At 39.5% G+C, this 20287-nt stretch overlaps 1 protein-coding gene and 1 long non-coding RNA gene across 4 annotated transcripts in view; one reads left to right on the top strand and one right to left on the bottom strand.

Moving 5' to 3' along the window:
* Positions 1–20287, bottom strand: part of LOC147338543 (protein MTSS 2-like) — a 78237-nt gene that overhangs the window by 30749 nt on the left and 27201 nt on the right. The gene's annotated exons all lie outside the window — the stretch shown is intronic.
* On the top strand, positions 2154–3594 carry LOC147338544 (uncharacterized). The gene is made up of 3 exons (XR_015130139.1): positions 2154–2330; positions 3223–3328; positions 3484–3594. It is a non-coding gene; the product is annotated as an uncharacterized LOC147338544 (long non-coding RNA).

Below are 20287 nucleotides of genomic sequence, written 5' to 3' on the forward strand. Positions count from 1 at the left end.
GCTTCCTGGCTGCAAAGTGCTCTGTGAATATACTGTACAGAGGGATAAAAAAAGGATAAAAGAGTAACAAATCCACTTTTGGAATTTGGAGGGATGAGGTGAAAGTCACATGTTTGTCAGCCAAGAGACTGTGTGTGTGTGTGTGTGTGTGTGTGTGTGTGTGTGTGTGTGTGTGTGTGTGTGTGTGTGTGTGTGTGTGTGCGTGTGTGTGTGTGTGTGTGTGTGTGTGTGTGCGCCGGGAGTCTGTTTAGGAGTTTTTGCTCGCTGAGGAGATTTATTTAAACTCACTTTTTTGTTCTCTTTTTTACTTACTGGTTAGGGTCAGTAACCAAAACTTATTTCATTTAGGAAAGTACTATAAAACTAAATATTGTACTAAAAGTACTATATTGAGGAAAAAAATCATGCAGTAGGTTAAAATCTGCCCCTTTACAACACTGACCCTACATGCTGCAAAAAAGATGTTCACCTAGTAAGATTAAGGGTGGGCTTTCCATTCCATACACAAACCAAGTTTGTGTGACTCCCAAAGTTAAGTTTGTTTGCTAGTGTCAAACAAACTTGACTGATTAGGAAAAACTAGCCAGGGCAAAGTTAAGAGAGCTGTGCCATTGCCCACTTGGTTCATTTGGACTCAGGCTCAGTATGCATGTAAGCATGCAGTATGCAAGTGATGACTATCAGCACCCAAGTGCTTCCTCAACCACGGATGCCTCTGTAATTATGTTTCTGTTAAGGAATTCACAAATCTGTAGGGACAGTGTGTCACTGCTTCACTAATTAAGCCACAAAATGACAATAAAAATGGAAAAATAAATGAAAAAAATCATTTCAAATCAGCAGTCATGCTTGAATGCAGTACGAGGTATCCAGACCTACGATGAGTACTTCCTAAATGTGACATGAAGAGGTTCCTTATAAGTATTTATATGTGATTAATTGGAAGTAAGAGACTTGCGACTTTGAAAGAATGACCCTGAGGTCAGAAGAACTGGAGAAACCCACAGAGAGAGGCTAATGAATGGTAACTTCTGGTAGCTGCTGTTATTGTGTATATATTTATTTATATTTAGATTTCTTCATACATTCTTATATAGTTCTATATTGTGTATTGTGTATTTTGTTGTACAGTTATTTTATTTTCAACTTTAATTTATATATTTTATCTTATTCTTCCCAGTTAAATTTACCCTTCATTCTAATTTGTGTTGTACAGTTATTTCATTTTTAACCTTAATTTATATTTTATTCCTTCCTAGTTAAATTTACCCTTTTTAATTTTTCATATTTATTTCCTATCTTATTCATAGCCTTTCCTTTTTTGTTTTCTTTAGGTCACGAGCAGTTGTCCAAGCATTTCACTACATATCGTACTGTGTATGACTGTGTACGTGACAAATAAAATTTGAATTTGAATTTAACCTTGTACTTTCTCAGATCTAAAAATAATTTAACTTTTATACAATTAAAAATTAGAAACCTGTTATTTTATTATTTTATTACTATCCACAGCAAGCAGGTTACTTACATTTGGTTTGTTAGTACAGTAACCAGTCAAACTAAAGAACTGACTAGTCTGCTGATATGGCCTCTGGGGTTCAGAGTTCCAGAGTAACCAAATGATAAATGGGGCCGGACTTCCTGTTCAGTTACAAATGCAGATAAAAAAGTAATAGTTTCAAGATTGCATTTGGACGAGCTTCTCTCTTTTATCTCAGTGCATTTTCCCTGAATGCAACCAAATCCTGTTCATACACGATTGCTCCCAGGAGCAAAATATTGCTCTTTGCATACAGATTTAGTTTATTCATATACAGCTAACTATTTATAGAGAGCGGTGATATCCTGCCGCCTGATTGTTAATCATTACAAAAAGTAATAATTAACAATATACACATATATGTGTGTGTGTGTGTGTGTGTGTGTGTGTGTGTGTGTGTGTGTGTGTGTAATGTAAATGAGTGTTGAATGACAATTAATGTTCTTTATATAACTCCTATATTTTTGTGCTTAAAACCTTGAATGGAGCTGATGATATGTATTCACACTTGAGGCAAAGTGAGCGCCTCCCTTGTAAATGGCAAAGTAACTGATCTTTATCACCTAGCAACTGACTTAACTGACAGGGTTGCTACGGTTTCCATGACAGCACAGATCTTGGCCTGTTGCTAAGGTCAAACTGTCTGCTGCTACGGAAGCGATTGTCTGAACTGCACTGCAAGAGAGAGAGACAGGAGAACAGAGTGGGAATACCAAACAGACACACAGACTGCAGTCACTCACTGGCACACAGTAACATCACTGTGAACACCGGAAAAGCGCTCAAAGCGGTGGGAACGGGAAGCGACACACCAGCACAAACATCGTTATTACATTAACTCGTTATTAGGGTTACCCCTGTTTTGTTAAGGAATGTGTCTGTACAGAGTGGAACAGAAATTGTATCACAACTGTTTTAGTTTTCAAATATAAGAGTTTATTTTCACAATCAAATAACCTTAACCCGTCACTGGTGATGGTTAGCATTTATAGCAAGGATGGGCAACTCCAGGCCTCTCTCACCCATCTCACCCTGGGTCAACACACCTGAATCAAATGATTAGTTCATTACCAGGCCTCTGGAGAACTTCAAGACATGTTCAGGAGGTAATTTAGCCATTTAAATCAGCTGTGTTAGATGAAGGATACATCTAAAACCTGCAGGACACCGGCCCTTGAGGCCTGGAGTTGCCCACCCCTGGTTTAAAGGGTAAATTAGGTTGGGGTTTAAAGGGTTAATATCCCTGTAGCTACAGTTTTTTTTTGACAATAATACTGTCATTCTAGATTTATATCAACTGGAAGAAAAAGAAATTCAGCAAGGCTTGATAAAGACTATAGCAACAAACAAATAATGAAACTATAGAAATATATCAATGCTTACCGCTATAAACACATAAAATTTTCCAGAGACGTTAAAGAAAGGTCTTTATAAAATGCAAACCCTTTAAAAGTATAACATTATTACTTATAAGCCCTTTTACCTCTGCAGGTACAATGAGGTACTTTCTTTCAAAGTGTGGGTATATTTTCTAACTCCATTCATTGCATAAGATGGTAAATATACTGGCAGTTATAAGGTGCTTTCTAGTCTTCTTGATCCTTCATAAAGCTTTGAACTGTATGTGCCATTTAGCCATTCACGCACAAGTCATACAACACTTTATTGTATTCACACAAAAGGCAGGTGGAAGGACACTTCCAGTCTGGCAGAGATGGGAACTGAAACCCACAACCTCCCCACTGTAGAAACACACTCTTCCTCTTGGCCACTAAGCCCCATCTTGGAGTAATTGCAACTAATTCACTTGCACGTGCACACACACACACACACACTGTACATGCTGCTGTACACTGTTTCCTTCCCAGGAAAATCACTTCTTCTGCTCTGTAATGATAGCATCTCTCTCTCTCTGCTTCCCTTTTCTCTGGTTCTTTGCCTAGGGCATCTCTGGCCTTCCCACCAGTGCATCTCCATGGCAACTATTATCTGTACTTTTGCAGAGGGATTCATCAGTCTCTGGGTTTTCATTTGCTGTGCAATGCAAGCAAACCTGCAACTGTAATAAAGTGAATGGTAGTGATTGCTATGTATCTGTTTTACTTGGATAAATGAATCCAGCAGGCGTATGCACATCTTTCATGTTATGTGTGTATGCACTGGGTGTAGGCCTTTTTTCAGTTTCATATCAGGTGACAGGACTAAATGACAACTGTGTTTGGATTCTTCACAGTCAAATGGAAACACACACATAAAGACACACAGATGCATACACACAGAGACACAACTATATATGAAGCAAATGGTTTATTAGTTGTTCATTACTCACAATTAGTTCTTAGTGAGCTGAGGTTATGGTTGCATAATTACTCTTAAATTAACATCCTGCCACATGTCAGTCACTGGTATCTTTTGCTCCCACTGGTATCTGCTTCAATTGCTTGTGTTTCAGGTCCAATTAGTTTAATGACTTAGAACGACTATAATTATCTCACCGGTCATTACTAAAGTCACAGCTTACACACGCACATTATTGTTTTGTTTAGTGTCGTTTTCACCTAAAAACAGCTGGTGACACACAAACTTGCAAAGAAAAATAAGAACATGAGTTATGATTAGTATTTGGTATTTAAACTTTTCTTAATGCTATCAGTACATCGTACTCTGTTCTCATCAACACTGTGTTTCTTGGGCCGAGTATGGCGCAGATTTAATGGATGGAAAAATACAACTGCTAAGCAAAATAGTTCTTCATATTATGGTGACATCTCCACCTTGACTACAGCTGATTGGTATGAAGGGGTCAAAGATGTGGGAAGAAAAAGTCTCTGGCGCCATTACACAGTGAACAAAAGTCACGTTAGACCCATGAATTGTCAATGCCATATCATATTCTGAGCATACCATCAAAGTTCCTTAATAGCTCATCAGCTCACGCTTTCTTGTTTTTGGTTTTTGTGAGTCTGAGGCCACTGCAGCTTTACAATTTCTGCCCTGTCCTGATAGGACCGTGAGCTGACTTCTCCAGTTTAAGGCCATTTACTTCAAGGCTGGACATGCTGTGTAACATAATACACAGCTTGTTGTCTTTATTATCTGGCTTCCAGATAGCAGATAAAGTTGAGCCTAATCTGGGCTGCTTTTGGGAATAAAGGCTCAGTTATAGGTTTGGTAACTGGTGTGCTGGCCAGATGTGGCCCAAGACACACCAGCCCATATATGGTAGACCTGTCACTGGGCTGAGGCAGCCAGACTCACTCTGAGTCAGTACCATCAGTAAAGACCAAATGTTGCCCACAAGAAACCTGCAGATGTGGGACACATTTGGACCAAACATTCATTTTTATCTGAGTCTAGTCCAGCAGTTTCGGAAACGCACCAGCTGGCACCAGTAATTATGCCACGCATACCTGCAATATGATAATATGTTTCAACATTGCAGACTTTGTTTTCTGGCTCTGCTGTTAAGAGACGCAGACTGTCAAATATTACACAAGCAGCTAAAGACTTTTTAGCTGCTTCTGGTACTTTAATGAAGAACGAATCCTCCACATTTAGTCACAAGCAGCCCACATCCAAAACAAACAACTGCCTGCTGCTCCCATTCACTAATACATCATCTATTATGTGAGCCGTTTGGTTTGAAAACACTTAAAAAGGCAACTGCATCACTGAAACTTTTAGGGACTCTCATAAACTATACGCAATCCCTTAACCTTAGCTAGGTTGTACAAATGAAAACCAGTCAGAATGAGAAAAAAAACCCCATTTAGTTCACATTTCACATAAGGTAATCTGAGAGAAAGGTTGTATTTGATTAGAGATCATTGCAGTTTTTATAATTATTTCCTAACTTTTTATTCCCTTAATGATAAGGGAATAAAAAGACATAATAAGACGTGTAAAGCGAGGAAAGCTGACACACTTATAGTCTGTTAAATTTAACCCGGCCAAGTGTTGTTAGTTATGCTGTAAATCCACTAAAGGCCACAGTCCATTAGCAGATTGCACATCCAAAGACACTGTCAGTAACCCTGACTTAGCTCAAAGGGTCAGCCACACATGAAGATGAAACACATAAACACATAAATATGACAACAAGGACTGAAGAAGAAAGACAATAAAAAAGCAATGCAATAGGTGATATACAGACGAAAAGGAATGTGCAGGATGACGATGCGTTTGTGTCTCAGGTGGCAAAACACAGAGGCAGGGTTAATGCTAGAGCAGGTGAGGCTGTGGTTGCCAGGGTTACAGACGTCTGCAGCATCCGCCCATCTGTTCCCCTGACAGCAGCATCTCTTCAGTGACACAGCAACAATAAGAGGGAGAGGTGAAAGAGATAAACTCAAAGGCAGAAAGGAAGGAGGAGACAAAGATAGATGGAGACAGATTAAAGAGAGGAAGATGGGAAGAGAGTCTGCAGTAGTAGCACCGGCTGATAAAGCAGAATTATTCATGAGGCCTAGATTCTCCTCTCACCATGAAACCAAGACAGAGATTGTGCTTTCCAGACAACTAGACAGCCCTGGCCAAAACAAACCACCTCTGAGACAACAGCATCTACATTATGTTCCAGTGTAAATCCTGTGCCGCAAATCTCCAATACAGCATGCTGAAGGAATGCATTACAGCATGAAACATTATACTTAAGCAATAAACCACAAGAGGCCGTGGTTTGGAAAGATCCTGACTGAGAAGAACACTGGTGGTAACGGTGTTAAGGCTCATTTGCCTTACTGGTCAATAACATGAAGATGTGATGATGTTCTTCACTGAGTGAATGCATTTAATCCATTCACTCAGTGAAGCAGGAGTACCTCAGGGTAGCCGTTGAATGGATTTGAACCCTCAACCTTCCGATCATGGGGTCACCACTCTACCCTACTGAGCTATCCCTGCCCCATATTATTAACATAGATAATAATGTGGTGGTTTGTTGGGAACGCGTAAATATGATGAAAACCAACTATATCCACTTCACACACTCAGCTAATGTTGCACAGTATCACGACACTATAACTGCGTGTTTTTACAGCCAGTGGATCAATTTTAAATGAAGTCACAGTGGCTGTGTTTACCTGTGCTTTTTGTGTAGATCAAAGGCAGGAGCAGTTAAGGTCACAAGAATTAGAGCCAAGCACTTCAGTAGAAACAAAGAAATGTCTCACATGTTTGAAATACAGTAGTTCAGTGATTTAAGCTGTTACTTCTGCTGAGCTCCTTTGGGAACAAGTCAACAAGCCGTACAAAGATCTTGAAATGTCTTAATGACTGCTCTCCGTGTTTTTTATCTTTATGTGGCCATAAAAAACTTTAAAACACATTTAACTCTGCATACATCAAGCTGCTTTGGGTGTTTTATTTTCTGGGGTTGCTTCAAGTTTCTCTTTATTCAGTACCATTAACAGCCAAATCACAGCAAGTGCATCAAGGTGCTTTATGTGCCAGTGTTCCTTATTTTAAATACTAAATATGAGTAACTGTTTTCCGTTACAGTTACCATTTAAAAAGGTGATCATTAGAATACAGTCTTTTCCTGTTTCATATGTTAGGCTATCCCCTCTCTATCGGGCAGGAATGCATTTCTTACTTGGAAATTCTGACACCACTTCACATTTAAAGAAGAAAGGGATGGGTGAAATCTAACAGTGTAGTGCAAACTCTGTTTGCCACCAATCAAGCTGCTCTCAGCGTCAAAAGACTCCACCTGCAACCTAAAGAAACATCTGGAAACAAGTTCTTTTTTAAAAACTAATGTTAGCCTGCTGCAACTACCTTGTTTTAGTTGTGGCAACTACCTGGGTTATGTGCAACTTCAGTATCTTTGATGTACTATTGCTATTACTGAAGGATACTTCCCTCCGAGCTAACATTGTTAGCTAGGGTTACCTGAGGTTAGTTCATAGGCTCGTAGACTTGATGGATAGTATTAACAACCTGCTAGCTGCAAATAACCATGTGCAGTTCTGAAAGTCTATGAACTAACCTCAGCTAACGCCAGCTAACAATGTTAGCTCGATGGCAAGTAGCCTTCAGTAATAGTAATAAATCACACAGCAATAGTGCAGTACACAGCAATTTATGTTGTTAAAAAGCATGACAATATAATTAGTAATCCAAAGTATTCAGAATACATTACTCAAATTGAGTAACTTAATGGAATATGTTACAAACTACATTTTGGGGCATGTATTTTGTAATCTGTGGTGGAATACATTTTAAAAGTAACCTTCCCAACACTGTTTATAGAGAAACCCAAACATTAAACACCCTCTATGAGCAACTACTTGGCAACAGTGGGAAAGAATAAAAAACCCTTTTAACAAGATAAAAATCTCTAACAGAAGCAAACTCAGGAAAGGGCAGCCATGAGCAGCTGGCGCTGTGGTGAAAGAGAAGAAAGCAGAGGGAGAAATGACAAAAGACACAATGATGGTAGAATATGAATCTGTTTACCCTTACACCAAGATTGGGATCCCATCATCTATCCAAAATTTGACCTCATCTTTTTGTTACGCCGCAGTCTGATTCAAATAAGGACACATTAGCATTTATGTGATAGGATACTACACCAACAACATGCTTGCATGGTATGATTACCTCACAACAAGAGGACCCTGGGTTTGAATCTGTTGTCTTTCTGTGTGAAATTAGCAAGTTCTCCATGTGCCTGCGTGGGTGGTCACTGGGTACTCTGGCTTCCTCCCACAAAGACATAACTAGGTTAACTGGCGATTCTAAATTGGCCATAGGTGTGAATGTGAGTGTGAATGAGTTGTCTCTATGTGTTAGCCCTGTGACAGACTGGTGACCTTTCCAGAGTGTATCCCGGCTCATGTCCGGTGACAGCTGAGATAGTTTCCAGCCCCACCGTGAAACCTGAACTGGATAAGCAGCAGAAAATCATTGAATGAGTTACTTTTATTAATTGTGTAAATAAAATGTTAATTTTAAGGATGGTATTGGTTCACTGTAGAAGGTCCTGCTCGCCACACAGAGATAGAGGTCTCTTTTTCTTCACTTCATTTCCCCCCCAGTGGTCCCCCTTGGCAAGACTGTTTAATATGGTAATGATTTTAATAAATGTGAGCACAAGACAGAGGAAAACAACTGCCAACGAGTTGAAACATAAAGTTCTTATTTATTCCTGCATATACAATCTTTGTCATTCGTATAGTGTCTCTTTGTATGTCCCTCACGATTTCCCGTCGTCACCCCCGGGATGTGCCACTCCAGTACTTTTACTGGCCCCCATATGGCCATCCTTATGAAAAAATTCTGGAGGTGCCCCTTGGGACAGCCCTTCTGTCATGTTATGACATGATTTCAATTTGTAAGACTGGATATTTAATAAGTAATTAAAGTGCCCAGCTTATGAGCATTGTTACCTGATTCAAGCTCCACGTGGTTTGGTCAAACTCAAATTACGTGTCAGATAAAGTCAAGCTCAGCCTGGAACTGCAAGTCGTGCTGTCAGTCAGAAATGTTTTGACTTGACAGAAACTGTGACACGTACATTCTAGCTTTGACCTCTGACCCACTCTGGATTTATGACATCAGTCAGAAGGTCATGACAAGGTCACTTCCTGTCAAAACACATCTTTCCACCCTAACTGCAATAGCTATGATGACGGAAGACTAAGATAGGCGATCGCTGATGAACTGATGCACAAACTCAGACATTAGCTTAGTTTCCTTATATCTGTTGACTGGTTACTTATTAATGATTTCCAACAAATGTTTTATTTCCTTTGTGTTTTACATCCGAACTTTTAATTTCCTTAATGAGCCTAGTGGAAGACTGTGTCTCCTGAGCGAAGATCTTTTATCTGTTCCTTGACGATATTTGCTGTCTAACCTCTTAAGTTATAAAATGAACAGTCTGAGAAAATAAGATCAATACCCTCTTCTAAATCTTTTTCAAGACATACTTTTTCCCCACAGAGTCTTTCCTACCTCATTTATTTTTATAATTTTTTATTGTTTCATTTTTGTGTTTGTTTTCATTTAAATGGTTCATGGCTGATGTGTTAAACTGTAAACTGCTCATTTTTTGGTGTCTTTTTGCTATAGTAGTTTGGTTTTAAAAGTATTAATAAATACAGATTATCAAATGTTAACAAAATAAAAAAAACAGTTTTAGAAACGGTATCATGCTCAAACCGGGTGCAGTTTAATGCTGCAGCTGCTTATCAGACGCCGTCCCCAGAGACGCATCAATCAGGACCCAGATGAGTGTCAGCTGAGACGAACCCGAGCAATCAATGTTCTGCTTGAGTCTAGCTGATTTTTACAGCAGTCATTGTCCTCCCCAGTTGCACGAGATTAAGAAATCATCATGAAGCGATGGCCGCAGAGCTCCTTTTCTGTTCAAGGAATTTCTATTAACTTGGTTTTATGTCCCGAAATGAGTAAGAGCACTAATTGTCCAGTCAGCTGGGATTAACTGTTGTTGTTCTGTTTCACAGAAAAAGCAAAAAAAAAACCAAAAACAAAAAAACTCACATACCATCAAAGTTCCTTAATAGCACATAGCACATTCACCTTTTTCTGTATGTGATCTATAATTAAGCGCTTTCCACATGTCCTGCATCAGTCATGCTGTTGTTAATTTTGAAAAATGAAATAGGGTATGGCAGTCTGCCTGTGATAGTGGCTGACCTACTTGATTGACGAACCCCTGGCAACACAAGCAACTCTTCTGCATTACGTAGATGGAATTTATGGAATAAAAGTCACTTCTCCCATCATCAGTGGCGAAACTGTGCAAACCGTACTGATGACTGGTGGATAGGTGCCAGGAAAAATGACAAATGCAGCAGTTTCTAACATGCGACGAGATCGTGGAGGCTGTAGACAAACTGTGTAATGTAAGAGTTCAGATACAAAATGTACATGTGATTTGTACCTTTTTGGTTTTTCTTATCTAGTTGTTGAACCACGGTGGCACAGTGGTTAGCACTGTTGCCTCACAGCAAGAAGGTCCTGAGTTCAATTCCACCATCAGGCTGGGGTCTTTCTGTGTGGAGTTTGCATGTTCTCCCCGTGTTTGCGGGGGTTCTCTCCGGGTACTCCGGCTTCCTCCCACCGTCCAAAGACATGCAGCTTGTGGGGATAGGTTAATTGGATAATCCAAATTGTCACTAGGTGTGAATGTGCGAGTGAATGTGAGTGTGAATGGTTGTCTGTCCCTGGATGGATAGTTGTTGAACCATATAGAGTTTATCAACTTATACTTCAAAAAATAGTTGCCTTGGAGCATGAAATGCATACGCTGAAAAAGCTATCCATGTCACTCATCTTAAGGGCATCACAACTGCAGAAATGCAGCTACAGCTGGGGAGTAATGTACTGTGCCATAAATAAAAGTCAAAGCCAAAGTGCATCTGTGTTCAACAAAGACAGGTCACAGGTTAGAGCCAGAAGCTTAGCTTAAAAGGAATAGGAGACAGCTCATGTGTCTATGTGCATTATTGCTGCAGAAATAAAAGGTTACATTTTTCCATCTCTATATCTCAGCTCTCTGTCTTAGTCTTCCTCTAAATTTTTCAGTAATACACATTAAACCCCCTCTTTCAGAGTTCTTGCTTCCTAACATGTGGGAATACACATTCAAACAACGTGACAGGTCAAAACACAGGTTTGAATGTGCAGAAGCAAGTAAACAAAATAATAGGCGATTTCTGTGTAGTCCAGCTGCACATTAATTCCCTTCTATCAAAGAAATATATTAACATGCATCACCTGAAACTGCAGTTTCTTTTATCTGTTTCCATCCCTGCCATTTGATCTCCTTTCTATGCGAAAAAAAATGTCAAATATGAAGCATAATTAAGTTCCATTAACTGACCCTGAGAACTTGAAAAACTGACCTGAGTTCAGAACAGCCTGCAAGAAAGCAACCCTGCTCCAGGATTAGACACTACTTGGCAAAGAACCTTAGCATCAAAGAGCTCACTTCATGATCACAGAGGAAGTCCAACTTCCTTACTCAACAAACAGACATGCACAAATGTATACAGTAATTCGCAGCCCACAACCTTGGACCCAATAAAATGCAGGGCACAGTAGACCAGTGTACTGGTGCAATGGTTTAGAGAGGAGTCAGCTGGGCCTGGGAAAGCATGCACATTCTCTGGCTTTGATTACAGAGGCTTTAAATCTCTCTTACACACATATCCACAAGGACACACATGAGCATACGAACTAAAATACAGATACACACTCGCTCCCCAGAGACAAAGACAGGGTTGAACTAAAGGCCTCCAGACAGGGTATAGGCCTTTTTTACACAGAAATGGGGGGATGCTGCCAAAGGACAGTTTCTGATGCTAAAAATACCAACAGAGAAAGGGAAACTGGCCAAGTTAGCTAGCTTGAACCTACATTACACAATAATCAGTGGAAAAAAATGCAACGAGAAAAGAAGAAGAAAATGCAACTTAAAAGGCTTTCTGCTGTCTCTACCAATCAGTAAGAAGAGAAAAGCAAAGTTCAAAGTAATACAGGCTTTAAGCATACCCTCCATGACCTTCCTTCTAGCATCTGAACTGCTCCATGGGTTCCTTCTTCTCACAGATGTAGAAAAATTTAATATTTTTTCAGAAGTGAAATATCACTGAAGATGTGAATAAGCTTGGTGCTTTTTTAGCTAGTGTGCTAGAATGCTTTAGCTATTATTCTGTATTTGAATAAACAGTATGCAGTACATGTGATGGCGACCTCTCCAGGGTGGACCCCGCCTCTTGATTAAAAGCTGGGCAAGCTGCAACCCTAAAATGAATAAGAAGCTAAGCAAATGGATGGATGAAGTTGAATATTGAGACTGCACTTCGACACTCGATTCACTTTTCAGACCAACACAGCAAAAAGACGAAGGAAGCAAAGTGACTGCGTGTGCCTTTCACCTTTGAGTTAAGTTGCACATTATTAGATTTGATACATTCCTAAATGGAGTGAGGTTAAACAGCAAAAAAGCCTGATAAATTATTCAGAGGGAAAAAAAATAATCATCAAGTCTTCTGCTGATTTTCTCTTTGATATCCGTCTAAACAATTTCCATAAAAACAAGTTGTTTGATTAGGCACATGTCCGCACTTTTCAGTACACTTCTTTATTGCGGCAGTTGACATACACATGCGGGTGCAGCTTTTCGGCTACAGCCTACACACATCATCAACAACAACAGGACCTGATTCATTCTGGTTTAAGCCGCCGAGGCATGAATGGGGATGCCGTTTAGGTGCGTCCGCCTACCCGACGGCCGCGCCACAAACCACGCCCCACCACAGCTCTGCAGTCAAAAACAGGCTCACTGCAGCCACTAAGAGTAATTAGTATTAAACTCTCAATAAATATATATTTTTCACCTCTGTTCACAAGTTTCTGGATTTCTTTTTTTTTTTTAAATAAAACTAAGACTGAAATGTATTTTTCCAATGTTCACATTCTGTTTAACTTGTTGCTTTTTTGAAGAAGTGGTGCAGACTAATGAAGCAGTCTAGTGACAAAAGTTACAAATAGTTGTTTGAAATGAAAGTTGTTTGTTTAAAACAAAAACTACTGAAGGATTGATTGTGAATGAGTTTATGATCTAAATAAAGCTGCAGCTAGGCCTTTCTGTCATTGTTTTGTTTAGATGGGGCGTGAAAATATTTCTTCTCGCCATGTGGGGAACGATGTAAAGAGTTTGAGAAACACTGGATTAGGCACTTTATTTCAGCACAGTGCCAAATGATGTAGTCTTGCTCTGGTGTTAATTAATCCTTTCTGTATATAGAGTACTAATATATAAAATATAACAATTAAGCTAATAATTAAGCATTATTTATTTGTATGATAAGTTCATTTACATCCTTGACTACACATAATGCACGTATGTAACTCTTTAAATAGCTTATGTAGAAAAATAAGAATGTCCTCAACATTAAGTCAGCATTAATAAAAACTTGGCATACAGAAAAATACTATAAATCAGGTCTGTGGTCGGGTTTATTCAAACAGCCATCCCACTCGGTTATACACAAAACCTTGGATCCCTTCCACCTACAAGGTTGATGACCTCACTGGAAACCATCCTGTCCCTTGTCAGGGAAAAACAGAACATAATCACGCAGTAGCACTGCTGTTTCACATTCACTTTACTCGAATACAGAAACATGACACCTAATTAGGATCAATAAAAAGGAAAATCAATGGAAAGTACATTTGTGCATCTTAACAACCTGATATTGATCTGATATCTTTTACTGTTACCGTAAATGTTCAAACCTGAGTTTCAGTTTAGGTGGAGTATCAATCCTACAGCACATGGTTTTCACAAGGAAAACTCTGAATCCAGATCGGAACACCTCACCCACTGGTAAGAACAGTTTAAACAAAGCTGTTGTCTGATGCCAGAGTAGGCGGAGGTGCTTCCCTCAGCACCGGCTGTTGAGTGGCTGGTTTTCTAAGCTGTCTGCAGTTCCTAACCTCTTGAGGCTACATGACACATGATCTTAAAGTGCTCTCACTGCTCTGGCAAATACTTAGAAAGCCACTCAGTATTGGGTTCAAGGGAAAGCTTATCTCCGTCACAAATTCACCCTGTTGCTGTCTGTGCATATGTGCATTCTCCTGTATCATGCATTGAAATGGCCAGCTGAACATTTCTGTGGCCACTGCTCTTCAAACTTCTCACAACGCATTTACAAAAGTTCAAAAAGGAGCACACACAAAGAACAGAGGGTTAACACTACAGTGCTCTCCACATACTTGAAGTCACTGTCAAGTATTCTAATCCATACATTGTTAAAATAGCATTTGACTGAGTCATGGGATCCAGTCCAGAGTTATGTTTTTTCCCTTATAATAACAGAAATTTGTTGCCAGTGGGGTGAGCTAATCTGCCTTTCTGTCTTTTACAATTTTAACACAGAAAATTTCCAAAAATGGCCCTGAAACAAGGGACTGCACTCTATATTTATCTCAGTGATGTGATGTATTTTTAAAGGAACATTTTAACATTTTTGAAAACAAACTGGCCGTAATAAAGTTGATGCCACTCTGATATTGCTACAGTATATATATATATATGGTCTAAAGTCACTAAATGAAACAATAAAATGTGTTATTCCCAAGAATAATGCACATATTTTAGTAATCTGGTGAATTACAAAAAACTGGGATAAACCAGAACTTCTACATGTTAAATACTGCAATCTGTTGTTACATGTTCTTTACAAGAGATGCTTTATGGAGTGCAAGAAATTTTCCTTCCAAATAAGGTCAGGAGGTCAAATCTGGAAGTTGTGCAAGACCAACATCCTTCAAGGCTACTTGCTGGTACTCTTAAATAAATCATATTTTCTTTTAGCGTCAGTGTTTGTGTTTGTGCCATTTTGGCTGCTTTCTCTTAAAACACATTTTTAGATAAACTCACAAATTTTCCACAAAACTGCTCAGTGTGGTTTCCTGGCATGTTGGTTTGCATGCCGAGAACACACAGGGCTTACAACAGGGAGAAGTGCTTAGAGTTAATTGGTATGCAGTGAACACATTCTCTCACAAAACAAAAAAATTACACGTGAATATAAAGGTTGCTGTGCAGTTGTGTGGCAACTGCCTATAATTGCATATTAACTGTTGTTATCATTATAAATGTTTGGCAAACTTTTGATTAATTCTTGACTTTGTCCCTGAAAAACCAAAACACATGTGAAGAGGAACATAAAAATCATTTATTATTTTATGCTTTTCTATGCATTGGGTTTCATAACATCAGATAGTAGTTTTCCATTATGTAAAGCAAAAGTTAAAGGATAAAGTGTGTTATATTTACATGCCATGAAATGTCCTTTGAAGCTAATTAAATTGCCTCAAAGGACAGGATCTAAGATATGGTTATAATTTATGAATAATAAATGCACATATGACACCGTGGAATCACCAGTCAGAGCTATGCCATCACAACCAGAGTTAGGCTTGTCTCTGCTGAGTCATGCACTGCAGTGATCTAAATATAGCATTGTGGGTAATGTAGTCTGAGCATCATGTATGCACGTCTGCTGTTCTGCACATTATTGATCCCCCAAGGAGCAAAATAATGTATAGAACTGGCTCTGAGAACATGAGACAAACAAAAGAATGATGGTCCATGACTGTCACAGTAAGTGGGAGTGAGTGATGGCATGTTATACATGGAGCCTCGAGCCATAACTCCTTCATATTATTTTCTTTTTCTACTTTTATTGTTCTTTTTTAATACATTTGCTCATAAAATAAAAAGAAAACATGCAGAAGAATAAGGGGTTCGATTTTTCCCCAAAAGATAACACACTGGCATCTGTGTGCCACTGTTGCCATGGCAACACAATCATTGGGCTAGCTGCAGACCTGAGAGAGAGAGGGGATGAAGGGGATGCAAAAAATATGAATGGGAGAGGAGTCGGCGTAGATATCCCTGCATCTGTACAGGTACTGCGTCCATTATGAGGGAACATTATGGCACGAGATGTTACTCACATGACAAATAAAATAATGTAAAGAAAAGCAGATTCATTGAACAGAAATAAAATCAATTGAATTGTTTAACTGTACTAAAGTATTTAATGTTGAATACAGATTTCATTACTACTCAAAAGTCAAGCCAGTTTCTCAATTTGAAATTTGCTAGTTGCAGAAGGTATGGTGTGAAATTGCAGGTGTGCAAGTGAAAAGAATTGAAGCAGCACTGACAGCAGTCCAGACGTTTGCAGGAAGTATGGAGACGCAAAGCTGGTCTGGGTTTGTATTTTATGTCCCAGAAAATCACAATTTTATTGGTAACTCTTGTAGTGAAAGATAGAACGATTGCTGCATGTTTAACATTCCACAGATATAAAGTCCTTCCTCCTAACATTACAGAACACAAAGAAGTTGTTCAGCATGTAATACATATTGCACAGCAACATTCACTTTGTATCAGACTATGAGTGATGCTAAAATCAGGGAGAATCCCTTTAAGATCATAACAGGTCGAGATTGGACATGTAATTCTGATCATTACATTAGGGTTTATAGAAAGAAAGCCATCTGAGTGTGTGTGTGTGTGTGTGTGTGTGTGTGTGTGTGTGTGTGTGTGTGTGTGTGTGTGCGCGCGCGCGCGCATGCAGCTGAGCCAGCACCAGCCACACCAGTTATCACGCCTGGCTGATGGTCGTTAATGCTGAGGATTAACACCTAACTCTCACATAGCTGTCAGCAAACACATGTACACACCATTATACTAGCTTTTCTCTAACTGCTGCAAGAGTTGCATCAGTATTTTGAGAAACTTAGTAAAAAAGTTATTAAATGCTAAAAGTGAAAATAGAAGCATGTAAATGTAAAAGAAAACCTTGTGCTTCAAATTGTTCCTGACAAAACTCCTAAAACACAAAGATACATAAGCACACTCACACTGCTCCTCCGCCCAGCCTCTTTACTGATTAAACAGGATTGGCCCCTGGAGCAGTGAGACTCACTGAGCTCAGCTTCCCATGCTTACTGAGCGAGGACATTGCATGTGTGTCTCAGTGTGTGTGTGTGTGTTTGTGTGTCCAATAGAGCATGTCCTGTGTTGTTGACCTCTGGGACAATACTGCACTGTGACATGAGGAAATGTCCACAGAGAGCTGCCAGAGACAGACAGAGCGATGGAGGGAAGGAAAAGGCCAATCGAGGAACAGGAATTGTGAGAAACACAAAAATTTGATAGGAGAAACATGTTGTGAAGAAAGAGATGGCAAAGGGGGGAAAAAGAGAAAACGTGAGGAGGAACGCAATATTTGGATTAAGTGAGGAGGGAGAAAAGAGCGATGGAGGGGCTGCAGGGAGGGAAATAGATTCACAGTGGCCGAGGCTTAATTAAAAACAATAATGTTGTTTTGTTGCCCTCCACAACAACAGACCCCTCAGCCATGGCCTACTTAGAGAGAGGGGGAGGGGAGGGTAAGAAAGAAAGAAAGCAAGAAAGAAAACAAGAAAGAAAGAAATTATCATTACAACATCTCGGTGTAGTTAGGCACAGAATTAGACACTTATTTGGATGTATGAACTGACCCTCAATCTAGCAAACGGCTTACCCTACCTACAACCAAAATTTGTTCTGTTCAGCATTTCATATTATACAACATTAACAAACCTACAGTAAGATCAGGGCTGACATAGCATGTTACAAAATAACAATGTAAAAGCGAATCATTGAATTCTAAAAAAACACATAGGTTTGGTGACGTTGTGTCATAGCTTTTTTTTTTTTCTTTTTTTTTGAGACCATAAATCAAAGGTATCAAACTATCTCCATGTGGTAATCTCACAAATTTGTCAAATACAAAATACACATTAGCATAACACGTGAGGATTATCCTCGTAAGCAAAGGAAAACAAGACAAATTTAAAGTTGTGCTTTTAGATAAGTACGCTTTTGCACAGTTTGCGTACACTAAACAGAAAGTGTATTAGCTAAATGTTACCTTTATGCTAGTTAGACGCCCGCTTAGTTTTGTGTTTGTGCGTGTGTAAAAACTCGTGTCTTTAGAAACTCCAGGTATTGCAGTTATTTCTCTGTACCTTCCTCCTTTTATTCCTTACTCGCCGTGCCTTCATGAAGAAGCTACATGCTGCCTTTTACACAGTAATACTTTAAATCCCAGCAATGGCACTAATTTATCCTAATTTAGCCAAACTTAAATTGCACCTAGCTTTTATGTCACACCGTTTTTAAGTACCACTCTGGGGTTTAGGTAAGGACAAGAGCTGACTTAACCTGATGCTAACCTGGTTATGTATAGGACAAAATCTCGCTTCAAACATTTTGGTTGCATGATGAACTCTTCCAGCTCCAGTGCGTCTCCAGTTGACCGTGAATGGCATGCTGTCTGTGAAAGGCAATTAAACCATCTTTCTCAGATTTCTCCTCTCCTCTTGGCAACAACATGGCTATTTTTTCTCTGCCACCACGTCCCTCTTTTTCTCACACACTCACTCTCTCGCTTGCTTTCTCCCTCCTTGTTGCCTGGCAACCAAGCTCATAAATGTGATCCCACTTGTCTGCGATTGGCTCAAGAGAGAGGGTAGATCCACGTTAGAGTCAGAGACAGAAAATGGGTAGACACGAATGCATCACGCACCAGAGTTATAAATGTAAAAATATCGAGCAACTGAAATGAAAAATCAAAAGTATCTGGAGCGCAGAGTACAACTAACATACTCTTTCCACTGTGTATGTCTGTGTGCTCATGACTGGTATAATATACATATGTTTACACTCATGCCCAGGAGCTAATATATATGCATGTCAGAACTGCATATGTAGAGGTAAAAGTGTGTGTGTGTGTGTGTGTGTGTGAGGAGAGGATTTATCTCTGTGCACTTGTATTAAACAGCAGGTGGTCCTTGGAGGAGGTGCCATGCTCCAAGCTGAATAAGGGAAACCGCTCTTGCTGAGTTGCATGTGTGCGTTTGAGTAGCTGTATTAACTTAAGTGGCCCCACATCTGCAGGTTACGTCTCCCCCCCACACACAGGGAGTGTCACTGACGCCAGCATGGAGAACCCTGCCAGCTAGAATGTGCTGAATACTTTTACTAAGAGATTAATAAAAAAATATTAACCCCCGCAATAAAACCATCACCACCACCACACACACCCACAGACATAAACACTGTTCCTTTATTATGCAGCACATAGTTTTTCATTCATAGCGCTTCTGCAATAAAATGTCTCAGTAGGCCAGTTTCTTACATATGAATCTCCACCCCCTCACACATGAATGACTCTTTAGACAGTCAGCTCAGTAAATCCCATCAGGAGAGTAAAGAACAAAAAACGTAAATAGTCAACTTAAAACAACAAATTGACTCCATATCAGTAAAAGTTACTCATTAGCAGATGAAATGCCTGATTAATTACTGTGGTAACATCGCATCTGCATGTAAATTATTGTTAAGATATCCTCACGTAATGTTTACATTTTAGCTGCATTGGTGCCAAAGGAAACAATATGATATGATTTTTACCTGCCCATCTCCAGCAGCCTACTTTACAAACGAGCACCACTGAATAGTTAGACATTGTGTGTAAAGGGTGTTGGAGAAAGTCGTCATCTTTAATTGCTGAATGGCAACATGTTGCCATATTTAAGAATAACAGAAGTTATATCATGTATGTATTTATATAAAATATATACACAATAATGATTATAGTAAAAGATAAGATTTTGCACGAGTACAATAAAGACTGTGAGGGTGATGGAGTCCAGGATTCAGAGCTCAAAGATGGCAGCCGTGTAACAAAATGTAAAACTGTTCTCTTGCACTCGCCAGCAGGCTCTGATATTGTTTTGGTGCCACTCTGGCACTTTGTGGCCTGTGCCCAGCACGTGATGCGCACGTACATAAAACCAGTGCTGGGTAAAGCTGAAGTTCAGCCACTGTCTTAGCTGAGCTTGGTCATATTTATAATGACAGCACAGGCCTGTCACTGAAGACCGCCTCACATTTCTCCAGAGCAGCCCTCTGTCCATTCTCTGCCTTTATTGCTTTCTATACTCGACTCTCTCAAGCATGGACCTCTGTGTTTTCATGCAGTGATAACTCCATTGCTCTGAGGTCAGAACAATCCTTTACTGTTTCTATCATTTCCTTAACCAATTATCTTTCATTTCTTCACACTGCATCACTGTGCTTTGAATCTAAGATTCTTTATTTGCAGCACATGCATTCTTCTTCTTTTTGTCTCCTTTTAA

Source organism: Aulonocara sp. 'chitande type north' Nkhata Bay, linkage group LG1 (assembly GCF_057382095.1).
Source record: "Aulonocara sp. 'chitande type north' Nkhata Bay isolate Kocher_YH1m ecotype deep benthic linkage group LG1, A_spYH_male_GT1.1, whole genome shotgun sequence".
Classification (NCBI taxonomy): Eukaryota; Metazoa; Chordata; class Actinopteri; order Cichliformes; family Cichlidae; genus Aulonocara; species Aulonocara sp. 'chitande type north' Nkhata Bay.